At 48.4% G+C, this 19,954-nt stretch overlaps 1 protein-coding gene across 9 annotated transcripts in view; it reads left to right on the top strand.

Moving 5' to 3' along the window:
- LTBP3 (latent transforming growth factor beta binding protein 3) overlaps positions 1-19,954 on the top strand; it is a 1,616,087-nt gene that overhangs the window by 1,241,254 nt on the left and 354,879 nt on the right. The window lies entirely within an intron of this gene.

Raw genomic sequence — 19,954 nt, 5'->3', positions numbered from 1 at the left:
GAATTAATTGTAGTGCTAGACCGACCACGTTCAGGGATGGGTTGCTGCCCCTACGAGCATTGTTCCCCTATTTAAATTCCCTCTCCTTAATCCAGATGTCTTAATTTCCGATAATATTGTGGAATGTAAGGGGCCTTAATTTGGCGGTTAAATGCTCCTTGGTGTTTCGTTTCCTTCAGAGGCACAACCCATAAATCTGCATTCTGCAGGAGATGCACCACCAGGGTCAGAAAACCGTCTGCTTTAAAAAGCATGGGTGGGCCTAAACTGCCACACCACTTACTCTACTTACACTCATGGGGTCAGCATCCTTGTTTGGAAATCCGTGCCATTCCGGACTATAGAGGTTAAAACCGACAGGAAGGGTCAGGGCCGATCTTAGGGTCACTGACGCCTGGGTGCAGAAATATTTCTGACGCCCCCACATGGGCGTGGCCATCTTACTAACCCCTCCCCATTACAAATGTTTCTATCTCAACGACTCAAACACAGAGATGCTCCCCTAAGGAGTCTTCGTTACCATGGGATCCTCTCATGATCTCTTAACAATAAACAAATTACAGGAAGAGAGTACACTAATGGGACCTGGAGGGGGGGTCTCTCTGATGGACACAGAGAGGGCTTTTGTTAGAGAGTCTGGTAGAAAGAGCCCCCAGACATACTACAGACATAGTACAGGAGACTGCAAATATGATGATACAATAGATGGTCAGAGACTGCAGACATTATATGAGAAATGGTCAGAGACTGCAGACATGATACAAGAAATGGTCAAAGACTGCAGACATACTACGGGAGATGGTCAGAGACTGCAGACATGATGATACAAAATATGGTTAAAGACTGCAGACATGATACAAGAGATGACCAGAGACTGCAGACATTATACAATAAATGGTCAGAGACTGCAGACATACTACGGGAGATGGTCAGAGACTGCAGACAAGATACAAGAGATGATCATAGACATAGTACAGGAGAGGGTCACAGACTGCAGACATGAGTGTAGCACTGACCCCCAAAGGAGCGGCTGAATTTTTCTGGGCTTACCAATTACCTCCACCAGCTCGTCACATGTTATTCTTGTCTAGGTGTTCCCAGGGTTGATGACCCAGTAACTGTAGAGACCGACACTTGAGTTCCTTTTTAGGATTTTTATTTTGCATAAAACAGTTGAACAAACTCAGTCTCTTTGTTGGGAATAGAGGGTAGAAGGATAAAGTTTAACTCAGGTGCTTGGAACTGCTAACTCCAATACAAGTCTCTCTGTATGCAATCCAGGGAATAGCCACTCGCAACTGGATTCTTTAACTGTTGGATAAATCCTTGACCTTGGATTTAGCAGCCAACAAGTAATTCTAGCCTTGCAAAGTCTCTCACACAGACTTGGTTGAAAGCTTAGTTGAAAACAGAAGGATAGAGGTAGGAACTTTTCTTACTGTACTAGAATCTTGCAGCTGGTCCGGCGATACCGTAGAAATGTGGATTCAATCAATGTCCATGGCAGCTCAACTTCTAGGCTATTACCAAGCAGCCAGCCTCGTGTGTGGCCCTACTGAAGTGTCCTCCCCTGGTTGCATGTAGAGTTGCTGGGCCTCCCCAAACTCGAGATGGCACGAAACACCTTAGAATCCTCCTTCCAGTTACTGCGCCTCAAACTAGCCAGTTCCGAGGCTTGGAAACGGATGGATCCACACCCCAGACCATGAGGGCCTCTGGGGGCTGGTCAGTAGGACCAGAACCACGGAGTCAGCAACAACTTCTGGACCGGAACCCAGAACCACGTGACTTCAGCACCTTAAGTACCCTCTCCCGGAATACACAGCGGAACAAATGCCCACTGATTGGCTCAGAGAGAGAGATTGTACGCATTGGGTACCAACCAGATTGCTTTCTAATGCCTCTCACAGGTGCAAACCCCACCTATGACCAGGCAGAACCTCAATACAGCCCAGCCAAACTGATGCCAAAGCACAATTTAGAACAATTAACCCCAAAACTCAAACTACAGTTCAGGGTAAAACTAAACTAATAGACAGCGCGTACTCATCAGGAGTACCGGCGCTACATAAGAGATGGCCAGAGACTGCATACATAGTACAGGAGATGATCAGAGACCGCAGACATGATACAAGAGATGGTCAGAGAGTTCGAACATGATACAAGAGATGATCATAGACCATAGACATAGTACAGGAGAGGGTCAGAGACTGCAGACATGAGTCACAGACGGCACAGGAGTGCGATACGCAGAGATGGCACAGGAGTGCGATACGCAGAGACGGCACAGGAGTGCGATACGCAGAGACGGCACAGGAGTGCGATACGCAGAGACGGCACAGGAGTGCGATACGCAGAGACGGCACAGGTGTGCGATACGCAGAGACGGCACAGGTGTGCGATACGCAGAGACGGCACAGGTGTGCGATACGCAGAGACGGCACAGGTGTGCGATACGCAGAGATGGCACAGGAGTGCGATCCGCACAGGCGGCACAGGAGTGTGATCCGCACAGGCGGCACAGGAGTGCGATCCGCACGGACAGCAGAGGGTTCAAGAAATCGTATTGTATGGGTGTTGGGCTGAGGTTTGATTGTTTTGCTGGGCTGAGAAGAACATGGAGTGTGTAGAGGGTTAAAGCGGTAGTAAACCCGCATTTTTTTTTTTTTTTTTTAAAAACCTGCAAAGCAAAAGGCATAATGAGCTAGTATGCACCGCATACTAGCTCATTATGAAATACTTACCTTAGAACGAGGCCCCGACATCTCGCCCGATCCACGCCGAGGAAGCCGACATGCTCCCTCGGCGTCTCTTCCGGGTATCGCGGCTCCGGCGCTGTGAGTGGCCGGAGCCGCGATATAGTCACTCCCGCGCATGCGCGCGGGAGATTTAAATCCGGCCGGACGAGCGCTGCCGGATTTTCGCGGAGAGAACCCCCTTGTGCGCATGCGCCGCTGCAGTCAGCGGCGCATACCGAGGGGAATATCTCCTAAACCGTACAGGTTTAGGAGATATTTTTTTTACCTACAGGTAAGCCTTATTATAGGCTTTCCTGTAGGTAAAAGTTAAAAAAGTGGGTTTACTTCCACTTTAAGGTGTGTGTTTCAGAGAGTGTTCAGGAGTGTGCCATGCACATAGCACAGAGGTAACACACTGGCCAGTGTACAACAAATATTGCCCCCCTCCCAATTCCCAGTACAGACTATCCCCTCAAATTACCCCAATAGGGACTTTTCTCTACTCCTGGCTGTCCCTCAAGTCTGCAGAGATGGTATAGCATGCAGTGGGTGACTTACTTCTTACACCCCACTGTCTGTAAGAGGGGAGTGTCAGATGGGCAAACTGAGTGCAGGGCCAGATTAAGAGCATTATGGGTGCTGAGGATTTTGGTGGGCCTTTTTATGGAAAAAAAATGAAAATGCAAACAATTTTTCACTAAAACAAATTAAATATACTCTCACCAGTAATACCAGCTGTGCAGCCTTTGAGCAGCAGCAACACCAGCAATACCACCTGCTATACAGTCTCTCACTAGCAACAACAAAGGGAGACCACATTTCCAAACTGCCAAACCCCCCCTTCCCAAAAAAAAAGATTAGGGTGGGGGGGGGGGGGGGGATGTAGTCTCGGGGTTGATGGGGAAATCGGCAGTGGAGGTGATTTGTCAGGCAAATGGCTGGTGTTAGCGCTTAAAATCATCCTGACACCATGCTTGATATCGATATAGATCAAATTCCATTATTTCTATTACTACATTGTAATATATAGTGAAATAGTTCAACTCACCATCATGCAGAATCAGTGGGAACCTGAGCTTGTCACTTCCCACCAGATGCAGCTTGTCACTTGCCACCCATAGCCTGCCACCAGATGTAGGGTATCACTTTCTACAGTTGCCTGCCACTGGATGCAGCATGTCACTTGCCACCACCAGCCTGCCACCAGATACAGTGTGCCACTTGCAACCAGATACAGTGTGCCACTTGCCACCCACAGCCTGCCACAGATGAAGCTTGCCACTAGCAGCCTTCCACCAGATACAGCGTGCCACTTGCCACCAGCAGCCTGCCACCAGATACAATGTGCCACTTGCCACTGACAGCCTGCCACCATATACAGTGTGCCACTTGCCACCAGCAACCTGTCACCAGATACAGCATGCCACTTGCCACCGTTAGCCTGCCACCAGATACAGCATGCCACTTGCCACCGACAGCCTGCCACCAGATACAGTGTGCCACTTGCCACCAGCAGCCTGGGACCAGATACAGTGTGCCACTTGCCACCAGCAGCCTTTCATCAGATACAGTGGGCCACTTGCCACTGATGGCCTGCCACCAGATACAGCGTGCCACTTGCCACCGATAGCCTGCCACCAGATACAGCATGCCACTTGCCACCAGCAGCCTGCCACCAGATACAGTGTGCCACTTGCCACCAGCAGCCTGCCACCAGATACAGTGTGCCACTTGCCACCAGCAGCCTGCGACCAGATACAATGTGCCACTTGCCACCAGCAGCCTTCCATCAGATACAGTGTGCTACTTGCCACCGACAGCCTGCCACCAGATACTGTGTGGCACTTGCCACCAGCAGCCTGCCACCAGATACTGTGTGCCACTTGCCACCAGCAGCCTGCCACCAGATACTGTGTGCCACTTGCCACCAGCAGCCTGCCACCAGATACAGTGTGTCACTTGCCACCATATAGCTTGCCACTCCCTCCGGGACTTTTCCTGGATGGGTAGAAGGGACAGGGTCTGCATAGTCAAACAAATCCCTGGAGCCCCGACCCCCCCTACCCTGGGATGATATGGCTGTGTGTAAAATGAATGCTTGCAGTATTGATCAGACCAAGCTCTACAGAGGGGGTGTGTACAAGCCTTTGGGCTCACGCTGGTGTGCTGCAGTTTTGGCTGCACTGCTTGTGTATCTGCAGTTTTAGCTGCAGTTCTATTGATTTATATCAGGTTGCAGTTTTTTCTGCATTTTCTGACAGTGCGCCAAAGATGCAGCATGCAGGAATTTTAGTGCGCTTTCAGAAAATGCAGAAAAAACATGCAACCTAATAGAAAACAATAGGACTGTGTGTAAAATGCAGGAAAACTGCAGCTACACCAGCAATGGGCCAAAACACAGCAAACCAGTTTGAACCCACCTAAAAGCACAAGGAGCTAAGTCTAAACATATTGGCTGCAGCTGTTCTGTTCACAATTTCCCCACCCACATGGCTCCTTCACTACATGGACTTCACACAGAGAGAGGAGAGGGGGAAAGCAGTGCCATTTGTGTAGGGGGGGGGGGGGGACTGTGCACTGTGACACTAATAACCACAGTGAGGAGCTCAGGTACGTTCACTCTCCCCTCCCCCCCATTCCCGGGCTGTTCTGAGCAGCCTGCAGTGTACACAGACATTCTGTCCTGCTGCTAACTGATAAAGTAAAAGGCTCACTCACCCGCCCCTCCCCCTGCACATACCTGCAATCGCTGGGCACAACAGAGGAAGCCTTACTGTACACTTTACAGACTTCTTTGCAGATCTTCCAGGACTATGTGTCCCATAATGCACTGCTAACATCTTCTGATTGGCCCTCCACTGTGGTCAATGGGGACGGAAGCAAATAGGGTACTAAGCTGAGCATCTAACAAGATGAGAGCCACGCTTTGCTGACAGGAGAAGGGGGGGGGAGCGGGGGAGATATCCTGCAGCTCGTCTCCCCCTTGTCACAGCACGGCTGCTTGTGTTCACCAACTAACTGCACCGCAGCCGTCTTCCCCACATTGACGCTACTTCACAGAACAAGGAGAGGCCTTGCAGAAAGGTCTGTGCAACGCATTCCCAGAGACTGGGAGGTTACAAACTCCTGGTCCTGGACAACGTGTTGCTGAGGCATCGGTCAGAAGGTGCGGTGGAGAAGGTGGCCGTCTGACCGATGCTTTCAGATAATTTTTTAGTCCGCAGCCCCAAGGTATGATCGGTTCCAGCAACCATAGCCAGCGTCTGATTTACATGGTGCAGGAATACCTAGGGGCAAGGTCAGACTTGGACACCTTTCCCACCGAAAATCCTCTGGCCTACTGGGTCTTGAGGATGGATCACTGGCCAGAGCTTGCACAGTATGCAATTGAGCTACTGGCCTGTCCTGCATCCAGCATTCTTTCGGAACGCACCTTCAGTGCTGCTGGTGGCCTTGTTACTGATCACAGGGTGAGCCTGTCCACCGAATCAGTTGATCGACTGACCTTCATCAAGATGAATCAGTCTTGGATCACCCACAGCTACCAAGCACCTGAAGCTGATGTAACCAAATAATTTTTTTTGAAATATCACATCCCTTCAAGACTGCCTATGCTGATGCTGAGTGACTGTCCTGTTATGTTGATTGTCTATCCTCTTCCTCCTCCGCTGATATGTTGGAAGAACATTTCTGGTTCTGGGTGATGCCATCAGCCCAATTTTTCTGCCCCTGTTTAACAGGGGCGTTTAATTAAAATTTTTGATGCAATGCTTTGCAGCAGGGCTAATTCCTGCACTAAAACTAGAGTATATGGGAGAGGTTGCAGTGTCGTGGCACCAGCACCAGTGCCTAAGGCCCAATTTTTCTGCCCCTGTTTAACAGGGACATGTAATTACAATTCTTGATATAATATTTCACAGGAGGGCCCGTTCCTGTGCCCACCCAGAGTAACTGTGAGGACTTATAGTGTTGTGGCACCAGCACCACAACCACCAAAGGTCAAGTTTTATACCACTGTTCAACAATGGCATGTAATTACAATTCTTGATATAATCGTTCACAGCAGGGCACTCCAGAGCCCACCAAGGGTCACTTTGAGGGCTTACAATGTTGTGGCAAAACCAACACCTTGTTCCGCCATTTCTGCAGAGCATATAGGGCAGGCCACTACTTTCAAACATCCAACTTGCAAACATCTCCTACTTGCAAACGGAAGGAGACAACAGCAAGTGAGATGAAAAAAGATGGACGACAAAACAATTTATACAGGGGTGATAACCCTTCCCTATGTTTTCCAAAATGCTCAAAAATAGTTTTTTTGACTGGAGCTACACTTTAAAAATGTACCAGTTGAAAATTACAAACAGATTCAACTTAACACAACAAACCTACACAGTCCCTGTCTTGTTTGCACCACCTGTATACTGCTGTTCTGAGTATATAGGGCCTGGGGGCCACACGCATTTCCTTTTTTTAATATGGGTACGGGATTCCCCTTAATATGCGTACAAGACCCAAAGGGGCTGGTAATGGGCAGGGAGGGCTACCCATGCCATTTTTCTCAATGATTTTCAACCATATTGCAGGAACCAGATATAACATTAACCACTTGCCGACCGCCGCACGACGATATACGTCGGCAGAATGGCACGGGCAGGCATATGGGCGTATATATAAGTCCCTGCCTGCCCGCGGGTGGGGGGCCCGATCGGGCCCCCCCCGGTGCCTGCGGCGGTCGGCATTCCTTCGAGAGCGATCCGGGATGAGGGGGCGGCCATTCATTCATGGCCACCCCCTCGCGATCGCTCTCGACGAATGGAAATCCTCCGTGACATCACTTCCTCTCCTGTAATGTAAACACAGGAGAGGAAGTGATGTATTCTCTCCTCCGTGACGGTATTTTTCGTTCCGGCACCGAGGAGAGAGGTTCGGTGAGTTGCACCAACACACCACACATACAGTAGAACATGCCAGGCACACTCACACCCCCCCTTTACCCCCCGATCACCCCCCCAATTACCCCTGCCCCCCCAGTCACAGTGACACCAATTGCTTTTTTTTTTTTTTTTTTGCATTGGTGTCATTTGTGACTGTAATAACTGTTAGGGCAGTTAGGGTTAACCCCCTTTAATTTTAATGTACCCCCCTAACCCCCCCAATAAAGGTTTAACCCCGTGATCACCCCCCGTCGCCAGTGTCACTAAGGCTGGGTTCACATTGCAGCGGTTTATGAGAACGGATGTGATTCGCACCGCACTGCAGTGCAAATCACATCCGATCTCTGTGCGATTCGAGTTCAGCCATACAGATAGTATGGCTGAATTCGTGTCGCACCCGCCGCACCCGCCTCAAACTCGCACGGGACCCTTTTTTTGGTCCGCAGCAGAATCGGATCGCATGGGTGTTCACACCATGCAATCCGAGTTTGCAGATCGCACTGCGATATGCGAACTGATCTGGGGGTGTCATTAACATTTCACTGACACTCCCAGCAGTTCGCATAGGGCAGTGTGAACTGCCGCCGGGAGGCATGTGATGCGGGAACCCGCCGCGCATTCGTGGCGTTCCCACATCGCTCCAGTGTGAACCCAGCCTAATAAGCGATCGTTTTTCTGATCACTGTATTAGTGTCACAGGTGACGCTAGTTAGGCAGGTAGGTATTTAGGTTCGCCGCAGCTTTTTATAGCGCCAGGGACCCCCATATACTACCGCATAAAGCCCCCTGATTGCCCCCTAGTTAACCCTTTCACCAGTGATCACCATATAACTGTTGCAGGTGACGCTGGTTGGTTAGTTATTTTTTTTATAGTTTCAGGGCACCCGCCATTTATTACCTAGTCTCACTAGTGTACCCCTAAATTTAGGGGTGTCTACTTTCCAAAATGGGGTCATTTGGGGGGGGTTTGTGCCATCTTGGCATTTTATGGCCTTCAAAACTGTAACGCCCTTAGAAAGCCTGAAGGCGGTGCTTGGTTTTCGGGGCCCCGTACGCGGCTAGGCTCCCAAAAAGTCCCACATATGTGGTATCCCCGTACTCAGGAGAAGCAGCAGAATTTATTTTGGGGTGTCATTTCACATATGCCCATGGCATTCGTGAGCAATATATCATTTAGTGACAACTTTGTGAAAAAAAAAAAAAAAAGTTTGTAATTTTCCCGCAACTTGTGGCAAAATATAAAATATTCCATGGACTCAACATGCCTCTCAGCAAATAGCTTGGGGTGTCTACTTTCTAAAATGGGGTCATTTGTGGGGGTTTTGTGCCATCTTGGCATTTTATGGCCTTCAAAACTGTAATAGGTAGTGAGGAGTGAAGTCAAATATTTACGCCCTTAGAAAACCTGAAGGCGGTTCTTGGTTTTCGGGGCCCCGTACGTGGCTAGGCTCCCAAAAAGTCCCACATATGTGGTATCCCCGTACTCAGGAGAAGCAGCAGAATTTATTTTGGGGTGTCATTTCACATATGCCCATAGCATGTGTGAGCAATATATCATTTAGTGACAACTTTGTGAAAAAAAAATAAAAAAAAATTAAAGTTTGTAATTTTCCCGCAACTTGTGGCAAAATATAAAATATTCCATGGACTCAAAATGCCTCTCAGCAAATAGCTTGGGGTGTCTACTTTCTAAAATGGGGTCATTTGTGGGGGTTTTGTGCCCTCTTGGCAATTTATGGCCTTCAAAACTGTAATAGGTAGTGAGGAGTGAAGTCAAATATTTACGCCCTTAGAAAACCTGAAGGCGGTTCTTGGCTTTCGGGGCCCCGTACGCGGCTAGGCTCCCAAAAAATCCCACACGTGTGGTATCCCCGTACTCAGGAGAAGCAGCAGAATTTATTTTGGGGTGTCATTTCACATATGCCCATAGCATGTGTGAGCAATATATCATTTAGTGACAACTTTGTGTAAAAAAAAAAAAAAAAATTATTTTTTTGTCATTATTCAATCGCTTGAGGCAAAAAAATAAAATATGGGGTCATTTGGGGGGGTTTTGTACTGCCCTGCCATTTTAGCACCTCAAGAACTGAGATAGGCAGTCGTAAACTAAAAGCTGCGTAAATTCCAGAAAACGTACCTTAGTTTCTAGATGTGACAACTTTTGCGCAAACCAATAAATATACAGTTATTGACTTTTTTTTTTACCAAAGACATGTGGCTGAATACATTTTGGCCTAAATGTATGACTAAAATTGAATTTATTGGATTTTTCTAATAACAAAAAGTAGAAAATATCATTTTTTTTCAAAATTTGCGGTCTTTTTCCATTTATATCGCAAAAAATAAAAATCGCAGAGGCAATCAAATACCATCAAAAGAAAGCTCTATTTGTGGGAAGAAAAGGACGCAAATTTTGTTTGGGTACAACATTGCATGACCGCGCAATTACCAGTTAAAGCAGCGCAGTGCCAAATTGTAAAAAGACCTCTGGTCATTTACCAGCAAAATGGTCCGGTCTGAAAGTGGTTAAAACCGCAAGCAGTTTTAAATGATGTTATTTCCATTAAATGTCATTTTGTGCAGGGACTGTTCTAAACATGGGAAACACGTGGCACTTCACAGGCATGCTACAGACACCCCCCAGGCACGATATTTAAAGGAATATTTCACTTTTTTTTCACTTTAATCGTCATTAAAATCAGTGTTCTGCCAAAACGGCCATTTTTAAAAACATTTTAGGCATTGACCCATGTCCCCTGGGGCAGGAGCCAGGTCCCCAAACCCTTTTTAGGACAGCATCTTGCATATTAGCCGTTAAAATTAGCACTTTTAATTTCGAACGTTCGAGTCCCATAGACTTCGATGGGGTTCTAAAGTTCGTACGAATTTGGGGTCCGTTCGAAAGTTCTGGTGCGAACCGAACCGGGGGGTGTTCGGCTCATCCCTACTCAGGAGTTGCCACTCATTAAAATTAGAAGAAAAGAGGTTTAAGCTTAAACTATGTAGAGGGTTCTTTACTGTAATGCCCCATACACACGGTCGGACATTCCGACCATAAAATCCGTCTGACTTTTTCAGACTGATTTTGGCCGAAACTTATCTTGCATACACATTGCTCGCACAAAGTTGTCAGAAAATCTGATTGTTCGAAATGAGGTGACGTTATACACGTACGACAGGACTATGTAGAGGTCAATAGCCAATAGCTTTCGTCTCCAAATTTTTTCGAAGCATGCGTGGCACTTCGTCGGAATTCTCTACACACGATCAGAAAAAGTCCAATCGGATTTTGTTGTGGAAAAATTTTAGATCCAGCTCTCAAACTTTTTCCGTGGGAAATTCCAACAGAAAAAGTCAGATAGAGCCCACACAGTCGGATTTTCCGACAACATAATCCGATCTGACTTTTTCCGTCAGAATTTCCGACCATGTTTATAGGGCATAAGAGTGGCAAGGATGTGGAATTCCCTTCTAAAGGCGGTGGTCTCAGCAGGGAGCATCAATAGTTTCAAGAAACTTAGATAAACACCTGATCGACCACAACATGCAGGGATATACAGGGTAATACTGACATATAATCACACACATAGGTTGGACTTGATGGACTTGTGTCTTTTTTCAACCTCACCTACTATGTAATTATGATAGGGACATTGTGTTGCTTGGGCTACATATTCGTCCGCCGGCCTCGGACCGGGTGCTGCATGAGATCATGCAAATTGTGGTCCAAATGGATGCCAATCTAGTTTCCCTCCTGGGAGACTTCAACATGGTCCCATCCGCGAATTTGGACAGGCTGAACGCCTTGGCTCGTAACTCTCCTGAGCTCCGCTAATGGTCCGACACTTTTGCCCTCTCGGATGTCTGGAGATACATGTATCTGGCGGTGTGAGAGTATACCTGCCACTCTACCTATAAGAGCCTGTCCAAAATTGACTTGGCTTTTGCCTCTGGCCGCATCGAATTGTGTTCAGGGTATATCTGTGCTTCCCAGAAGAATCTCTGATCATGCACCCATTTATCATATAAATGTACTCACCGAGGCCAAGATGCCGAGAGCGGTCGCTGTTGCGACTCGGCGCAGACCACCCCTGAAAGTGGCACAGAGAGTGGTTGCACCAAGAGGCACAAGCTACCAGTAGGACAGTCACTTGCTAGCAGATCAGCAGGTAGCTTGAGCAGAGCTGAGAGGTGATGTCCCGTGGGAAGGTCCGAAAGCAATGGTAGCAAGTCCGTAAGGCAAAGACAGAATCCAGGAGACAGGCCAGGGGTCAAACACAGTCCAGATCAGAAGACAAGTACCAGGAACGCTGAGACAGAAGGATAATCCAAGACAAGCCGGGGGTCGAACACAGGAGACAGCAGGTAAGTCCAGATGCAGGCTGAGGGTCAAACACGTTAGAAAGCAGGAGTCCAAGATCAAGCCAGAGGTCGGGTCAGGAGAAGATCAGCGAGGTCGATAAGGCAATCCGGGTCACAACGGGTAATACAGATAACAGAAGCAGACGTGGGAATCACAGGAAGCTGAAGACAAACCAGCAGTGTGTTTGGATGACCTCACTTCCTTTATAGGTCAGCGAGGGGTCACACCCTGTGTGTGTGTGTGCTTGTGTGCTTTCGTTTATTCCTCTTGCACACAGCTGTGCGCCGGAGTGCTTTAACCGTGCGCATCCTATGACAGTGCCCCCCCCCGAGGGGCGGCCTCCGGACGCCCAAGCTAGCCATCAATTCCGGATGTTGCTGATGGAATGTCTTTATTAATTTGGGAGCGTGAAGGTTCTTGGATGGTTCCCAGGAGTTATTTTCTGAAGGATACCCCTTCCATTTTACCAGGTATTGTATTTGTCTACCGACTTTCCTGCATCCTAGTAAAGCTTCTACTTCGAATTCATCTTCTCCATCGATCTTGATGGGTGGAGGAGGAGGCACTTCCCTTCCAGGAAAAGGACTAGGAACCAATGGCTTCAAAAGGGAGGCATGGAAAACAGGGTGTATCCTGTATGATTCAGGGAGGGCTAGTTCAAAGGCTACAGGATTTATTACCCTTTTGATTTTGAATGGTCCTATGAATCTGGGACCCAGCTTGCGTGTGGGACAAGGAAGTTTGAGATTGGTGGCAGATAGCCAGACTTCCTCGCCAATTTTAAAGGTAGGGTTCTCCTTCCTTCCCCTATCATGGTATTTTTTGTAATCATCCTGGGCCTTCTGTATGGTCTCCTGGATCCTTTGGAAATTAGATTGGATGGCGGCTATCCGATCTTGGATCGCAGGAACAGTGGATTCTGGGATGGAGTTGGGGAGGAAAGAAGGGTGAAACCCACAGTTGATCCAAAAGGGAGTCTGGTTGGTAGTTGTATGAATAGAATTATTGTAGGCGAATTCTGCATATGGCAATAGGGCCGACCAATCATTCTGAGATCCTGAACAAAAGCAGCGAAGATACTGCTCAAGGGTTTGGTTTGTCCGTTCCGTTTGCCCGTTACTTTGGGGATGATATGCCGATGACAAACAGATCTTGATTTCCAGTATCTTGCAGAGTTCTCTCCAAAATCTAGAGGTAAACTGTGGACCTCTATCAGACGTGATACTGCTGGGAACCCCATGGAGCCTGACAACCTCCTTAATAAAGAGATTGGCAGTTTCCAGAGCAGAGGGAGTACCGACCATAGGTAGGAAATGGGCCATCTTTGAAAGACGGTCGACTACTACCAGAATTGTGGTGAAACCTTCCGAGGGCGGTAGCTCCACAATAAAATCCATTGACACGTCTGCCCAAGGTCGGTCAGGAATGGGCAAAGGCCTTAACAGACCCCAGGGCTTGATCTTGGGACCCTTGCTACGCTGGCACGGTACACAAGAGGCAATGTAAGTCTGGCAGTCCTGTCTCCAACATGGCCACCAGAAAGAACGAGAGATCAGTTCCGCTGTTTTCTGTGTCCCAAAGTGGCCGGCCAATTTGTGATCATGACAAATCCTTAGAACTTGAGTCCTAATCTCAAGGGGAACGAAGACCTTGTTTCGGGCCCAAAACAGATTGTCACGTTTTTCCAAGGTAGATAGGACTGGGTCATTGCAATGGACTGAAGCTGTTTTGATGGCCGTAAGTAAGTCAGGCTGTGGGAGTAGAAGGAAGTTGTGAGGAGACAAGATCGTACTAGGCTCCGTTACCTGGGAAGACTCAGGGAACATGCGCGAGAGCGCATCCGCTTTGTTGTTCTTGGATCCGGGCCGGTACGAGATATGGAACTGGAATCTTGAAAAGAAAAGCTCCCAACGGGCTTGACGGGGTCTTAAGCGTTTGGCAGTCCGCAGATATTCAAGATTCTTGTGATCTGTGAATATTGTGATGGGATGAGTGGCTCCTTCCAAGAGGTATCTCCACTCCTCCAGGGCGAACTTGATGGCCAATAGTTCTCGGTCGCCTACGTCATAATTCCTCTCCGGTGGGGTTAGCTTCCGAGATGCGAAAGCCACCGGGTGTAACAAAGCTTTAGGCCCTTGTCGTTGAGAGAGGATGGCTCCTGTGGCTGTCTCTGAGGCATCTACTTCCAGTACGAATGGTAATACTGGATCGGGATGCCGTAAAATAGGAGCTGAGGTGAACAAGGTCTTTAGTTTGGTAAAGGCTACTTGGGCTTCTTGAGACCACTGAAATCGGGTATGTTGGCGGGTCAGCTGAGTAATGGGGGCGACTATTGAAGAGAACCCGGCGATGAATCTGCGATAAAAGTTAGCGAAGCCTATAAACCTTTGCACGGCTTTCTTATCCCTTGGAGCAGGCCATTCCAAGATTGCCTTGATCTTTTGGGGGTCCATGGAGATGCCCTCAGTAGAAATGATGAATCCTAAGAACTGAACTGTAGTTATCTCAAATTCACATTTCTCCGCCTTAAGGTACAGCCGATGTTGTCGGAGGATGGTGAGGACTTTCCGCACGTGGACCCTGTGGAGTTCAAGAGAAGCAGAGAAAATAAGGATATCATCTAAATATACCACTATAAAATTATCAAGATAGTCTCTGAAGATGTCATTTACTAGATGCTGAAATGTGGCCGGGGCATTGCACAGGCCAAAGGGCATAACAAGATATTCATAGTGGCCAAATCTTGATCTGAAGGCTGTCTTCCATTCATCCCCAGCACGGATTCTAATGAGATTGTAGGCCCCCCGCAAGTCCAGTTTGGAAAATACTTTGGCAGATCCTAAGCGCTGGAATAACTCAGGGATGAGTGGAAGTGGGTAGCGATTTTTGATTGTGACTTTATTAAGTTCCCTGTAGTCAACACATGGCCTAAGGGATCCATCCTTTTTTCCCACGAAGAAAATACCTGCCCCTGCTGGCGAAGAAGATGGGCGAATGAACCCCTTTTCAAGATTTTCATCAATGTAGGCTTTGAGAGCCTTTAGTTCAGTCTCGGATAAGGGGAAAATTCGTCCAAAAGGGATCTCAGAACCAGGTAACAGTTCAATGGGACAGTCATATGGTCTGTGTGGTGGTAGACGGTCAGCCTTCTTTTTATCGAAGACGTCCTTAAACTCGGAATAGACCTGAGGAATGTGCTGCAGGTGATCAGTGGTGGGGGCCACGGTCATACAAGGAGCTGGAACAGAATCAAAACAATGCTGCATACAGTAAGCGGATGTAAAGGACACTTCCTTCTTGTTCCAACTGATCTGGGGATCATGAGCCTGCAACCAAGGAAGTCCCAGGATGATAGGGAACATGGGAGATGATATTAGGTCGAAGCGTAGAAGTTCTCTATGGCCAGAGTCTGTAATAGTGAGCAAAGGTAGTGTCTCCTGTGTTACTGGACCTGAGAGTGGCAGAGATCCATCTGCTAAATGGACTAGAAGATGTGTTGCTTTATTCTGGCTTGGAATGCGTAGTTGCTGTGCGAGGGAGATGTCCAAAAAGCAACTACATGCCCCTGAATCAATCACGGCTGGGAGTGGGATCTTCTCTTCTGCCAGCTGTAGGGAAACAGAGAGAGTCACATAAGTTTGAGCAGGACCAACACTCTGGTAGTTCATTACACACCGTGGGGGCAACTTACGGGGTCTCACGGGACAGCTGTGAATGAAATGTCCAAGCCCCCCACAGTATAAGCACAGATTGGCTTGGCGTCTTCGTTGTCGCTCTTCTGGGGTGAGACGAGGACGGACCAAACCTAGCTGCATGGGCTCCCCTTCCGAAGCTGAGGGACCCGAAGGAACCGGGATAGGCGGATACGGGATAGTGGCCTTAGGAAGCATCCAACTAGGCCGAGGGGCCTGGAGGCGTTCGGAGCGCCGCTCGCGCATCCGTCTGTCCAGTTTTGTAGCCAACTGGATTAATTCCTCCAGGGAGGCAGGAGTCTCTACTCGGGCCAACTCATCCTTTATTTTCTCGGAGAGCCCCAACCGGTATTGATAACGCAGGGCCGCCTCGTTCCAGCTGGTGTCAGCTGACCACTTGCGAAACTCAACGGTGTAATCCTCCACCGGTCTTCTCCCCTGTGAGAGAGCATGCAGGGTAGCCTCAGCCGTGGCAGTACGCTGAGGGTCATCATATAATTGTCCCATAGCCTCAAAGAAGGTGTCCGTGGAGTTTAACAAGGGGCTTCTCTGTTCCATAAGGCTATGGGCCCAGGCCTGGGGTTCCTCAGCCAGAAGAGAGATAATAAACCCGACCTTGACAATCTCTGAAGAAAAGGTCCTGGGTTGCAAAGCCAAGTACAAGGAACATGCATTTTTAAAGGCTCTGAATTTCTTTCGGTCGCCTGAAAATCGCTCAGGCGTGGGTACTCGTGGTTCGGGTACTGCCATCATCATACCGGGTGGAGGCTGGACATGAGGTGTGGAGGCATCGCTGACTGAGGCCTGCGTAGGATTTGTGGGTGCCGGAGCTGTGGCTAGTCGCTGAAGCCTGCTGTCGATCTGCGCATAGCCATCCTGTAGTCTCTGTACTGCTTCTGTGAGTGCAGAGACTTGTTGGCACAGGACTTCTAATGGCAAACCCGCTCTGTTGGCCTCTGTCATGGCTGGTTTGTACTATCATATAAATGTACTCACCGAGGCCAAGATGCCGAGAGCGGTCGCTGTTGCGACTCGGCGCAGACCACCCCTGAAAGTGGCACAGAGAGTGGTTGCACCAAGAGGCACAAGCTACCAGTAGGACAGTCACTTGCTAGCAGATCAGCAGGTAGCTTGAGCAGAGCTGAGAGGTGATGTCCCGTGGGAAGGTCCGAAAGCAATGGTAGCAAGTCCGTAAGGCAAAGACAGAATCCAGGAGACAGGCCAGGGGTCAAACACAGTCCAGATCAGAAGACAAGTACCAGGAACGCTGAGACAGAAGGATAATCCAAGACAAGCCGGGGGTCGAACACAGGAGACAGCAGGTAAGTCCAGATGCAGGCTGAGGGTCAAACACGTTAGAAAGCAGGAGTCCAAGATCAAGCCAGAGGTCGGGTCAGGAGAAGATCAGCGAGGTCGATAAGGCAATCCGAGTCACAACGGGTAATACAGATAACAGAAGCAGACGTGGGAATCACAGGAAGCTGAAGACAAACCAGCAGTGTGTTTGGATGACCTCACTTCCTTTATAGGTCAGCGAGGGGTCACACCCTGTGTGTGTGTGCTTGTGTGCTTTCGTTTATTCCTCTTGCACACAGCTGTGCGCCGGAGTGCTTTAACCGTGCGCATCCTATGACACCATTATAGCTGACCACCCCTCCTGAGGCCCGAATCTGGAGAATGTCCAGGTTCTGGGCTAAAGATGGGCAGCTGCAAGAACCTCTTATGCCCGTACACATGATCGGAAATTCCAACAGCAAAAGTCCGATGTAAGCTTTTGGTCGGAAATTCCGACCGTGTGTATATTCCATCGGACTTTTGCTGGCGGAATTCCCGCCAGCAAAAGATTGAGAGCAGGTTCTCAATTTTTCTGTTGGAAAAAGTTCCAATCGGAAATTCTGTTCATGTATACCAATTCCGACACACAAAATTCGTACGCATGCTCGTAAACAATTTGACGTATGCTCTGAAGCTTTGAGCTTCATTTTAATCGGCTTGTCGTAGCATTGTATGTCATCAAGTTCTTAACGGTCGAAATTTCAGAGAACTTGTGTGACCGTGTGTATGCAAGCCAAGCTTGTGCGAAATTCCGTTGGAAAACCCATCCAAGTTTTTTCTGACAGAAAATCTGCTCATATTTGCTGGGCATTACTGCCTCTATGTGTAATTTCTGGACTAACAATACTGACATGGCTTCCCCTACTGTTCTTTGGGACTCTTTTAAATCACGGGCTGGGGGGAATATATCTCTAGGATAGGAGGGAGCAGGCCCGATCATTGGAAGAGCTAGAGGAGAGGGCAACCAAACTGGAAGCTGCTTTTGTTTCCAATCCGGATGCTGACCACCATCAAACATCGCAGCAGGCGTTGCGGAATTTGTCCGCTGCCAGACTTGCCCAAACAGACAAAGCTCTCCATTTTCGGCCCAGTGGGCCTTTGAATTCGGAGGGAGGGGTGGGAAGCTCTTGGCATGGTTAGCTAGGGGCAATGTCCCCTCCACCCCCATTTGGCTCTATAAGAGATGAACAGAACTGTTTACTTACGACACCCACTTGGATTAATAACCGCTTCAGGGAATTTTTTTTTTTTTGAGGGCCTATACACCTCCCGGGTGAATTACTTGGCCTCTGACCTCTCCTCCTACCTAGACTCTATATGCTTTCCTGTTCAAACCATAGAGGATAGGGAGAGGCTGTAGGGTGATGTCACCTTGGAGGAGGTGAAGCTGCCTATAGGAGGTCTTCGAGGGTGGGAAGGCCCCTGGGACGGATGGTCTACCTTCCAAAATTCGAATTCGACGGATGATCTACCTTCCGAAGCCCTACCCGACTCAATGTGAAGCTGTTATTGTATTGGTCCTCAAGCCAGGAAAGAATCCAGAGGATTGTTCTTCCTACAGACCTATCTCCCTGCTAAATGTGGATGCCAAGAACTTCGCGAAGATCCTGGCCAACCGGCTGACTCAAGCGATTGAAGACTTGGTTGATATAGATCAAACGGAATTCATGCCGGGCAAGGGGACCAACATCAATATTAGATGACTCTTTCTGAACACCTCTATTGTACGTGACAACATAGGATCCAGGGTAATTGCCTCATTAGATGCCGAAAATGCATTTGATTCAGTCGAATGGTCATACCTGTGGGAGATCTTGCGTAGATTTGGCTTTGGCCCCAAATTTATTCACGGAATTCAGCTATTATATCATTATATTCAAGCCATTATTATTATAGCATTATATTCAAGCGGATCCGCACAAACAATTGGTTATCGAAACCCGATTGCCCTCTTCCATGGTACACGACAGGGATGCCCGCTCTCACCCAGTATGTTTGCCTTGGTTTTGGAGCCCCTGCCACTTTTGATCAGGAGTGCACAGGACGTCCTGGGCCTGTGGATGGGTAAGCTCGAAGAGCGGCTGTCCCTGTATGCGTACGGTTTGGTGGTTTTTCGGGTATACGGATCAACTGGACGAAAACAGTGATAATTCCCATAGACAATGGGGCGATTGGGGGGGGAGGCACCCTCCCCCCATGATGGGTTGACGAATTCAGCTACCTTGGGGTCCCAGAAACCAAAATTCCCTCAGACTATTTAAGTAAAAACCTTGCACCTGTCCTAGTTACCCTATACACAAAATGTGCAATGTGGGCAAACTTACCTCTGAACCTCTTTAAGATGGTGATGCTACCTAAATTTAATTACCTGTTCTGGAATTGTCTGATTTGGATCCCTGCTGCATTCTTCAAGGAAATTGACAAATGTGTGGGTTCCTTTATTTGGAATGAAGCAACCCTCAGATTGGCGTGCTCTACGCTATGACTGCCTGCTCACATGGGGGGGACTAGCTCTCGATAACTTTCAAATGTATTACTGGGCCGCAGTACTGGTGATGGTTCAGCGACCTGTCTGTAGGCAAGCTTTGTTAGTTAGTTTAGGCTCACTGGCTAAGCTCCGTAACTTTGTATACAGGGGACCAGGGGCATGAGGTTAGTCTGGGGCCTACGCAGACAACATGGAGAGTGACAGCTGCTCGACGATGCTTCATAAGGCCTAACCAATGGTCTCCAGTGCATCCGCTGTGGGGGAACCCCCAACTTGCAGCATTTTCACACCATTCCAGATCCCCAAGTGTGGGCCAGATTTGGTATAATAACTCTAGGCCAAGTTATGCCCCAGGTCGCGTTGATACAACATCCGGACTTGCTGGCCAGTTTACCCCATGC

Source organism: Lithobates pipiens, unplaced genomic scaffold (genome assembly GCF_037356315.1).
Source record: "Lithobates pipiens isolate NorthernLeopardFrog02 unplaced genomic scaffold, aLitPip1_a1.2 Scaffold_10, whole genome shotgun sequence".
In the NCBI taxonomy this organism is placed as follows: domain Eukaryota; kingdom Metazoa; phylum Chordata; class Amphibia; order Anura; family Ranidae; genus Lithobates; species Lithobates pipiens.
Note: the sequence above shows the minus strand (reverse complement) of the source record. Positions and strands in the feature narration are given on the sequence as shown.